The sequence below is a fragment of the Prosopis cineraria genome, unplaced genomic scaffold (genome assembly GCF_029017545.1).
Source record: "Prosopis cineraria cultivar Desert tree isolate PC_DT_omini unplaced genomic scaffold, ASM2901754v1 PC6, whole genome shotgun sequence".
Lineage (NCBI taxonomy): Eukaryota > Viridiplantae > Streptophyta > Magnoliopsida > Fabales > Fabaceae > Prosopis > Prosopis cineraria.
In genome coordinates this window covers 26,349,787-26,350,891 of record NW_026555337.1, presented here as the reverse complement: position 1 = coordinate 26,350,891, position 1,105 = coordinate 26,349,787, and the positions used below count along the sequence as shown (strand labels likewise).

General features: G+C 37.8%; 1 non-coding gene across 1 annotated transcript; it reads left to right on the top strand.

Moving 5' to 3' along the window:
• The first annotated feature begins 408 nt into the window (after nt 1-408).
• LOC129314724 (small nucleolar RNA R71) lies at nt 409-515 on the top strand. Its single transcript, XR_008594234.1, has one exon. It is a non-coding gene; the product is annotated as a small nucleolar RNA R71 (small nucleolar RNA).
• The last annotated feature ends 590 nt before the right edge of the window (nt 516-1,105 follow it).

The following is a 1,105-nucleotide window of genomic DNA, read 5'->3' as shown; positions in this document are numbered from 1 at the left end:
CCACCATAGGATTGTTTTCCATTGTAGATAGCATTTACTTGTTCAAACTTAATAGGACAATTGCTTTCTACATGCATAGGTGAGTCACAAAAAGTACAAGAATAAGGGACAAGTGCTTGAGAAGTACTTACATTGCTCACTTGAGATATTTGTGGAGCCAACATTCTCCCAATCTTGGCAGCTAGCAAGTCCACATATGAATCATTAAGAACTGAGGAACCTACCATATTCACATTTCTCTTTTCCCTTGTAGAGTATTGAGCACCACTTGAAACCATCTTGTCAATTAGTTCCCAAGCCTTTAAGGAAGTGAGGTCAATCAAGCATCCACCACTAGCGGCATCAATGTTAACTTTGTCTCTTGGAATCAAGCCCTCATAGAAATATTGGACTAAATTCTCACTAGAAATTTGATGGTGTGGGCATTTAGCCAAAAGGCCTTGGAATCTAGTCCAATACTCATAGAGACTCTCATCCTCTCCTTGTTGGACCCCATAGATTTGCTTTCTCAAATTGGTGACCTTGGAATTTGGAAAGAATTTATCTAAGAAGAGTCTTCTTAGCTCAGCCCATGTGCTCACTTTCACATAAGAAGGGTAGTTGAAATACCATTCCTTTGCTAAACCTTCAAGAGAAAATACAAAAGCCTTAGCTTGAACATCATCAACATTTACATGCATAGGCTTCATAGTATCACAAACCAATAGGAAAGTATGCAAAAACCTATGGCAATCCTCTCCTGGTAACCCATGAAATTTAGGCAATGCATTAATCAAGGAGGATTTAATTTCAAATTGAACATTAGTAGGAGGAACATATAAGCCATAAGGATTATCATGCCAATTAGGTTGAGTTAATTGCCTAATGCTCCTCTCCTCTCTAGGGTTATGCAAGCCTTCAAATTCATTATTAACATGGCCATCATCATGCAAATTCTCATTCCCATTCCCATGGCCCTCATTATGCACATGCTCATGTCCTAAGATACCTTCCATTGTTGAATTACAAACCAAATGAGAATCAAGAATAGGTTGTGATCTTCTCAATCTAGAAATAGTTCTTTCAATTTCTGGATCTAATTCAACAAAAGAGGTATGTTTTCTTC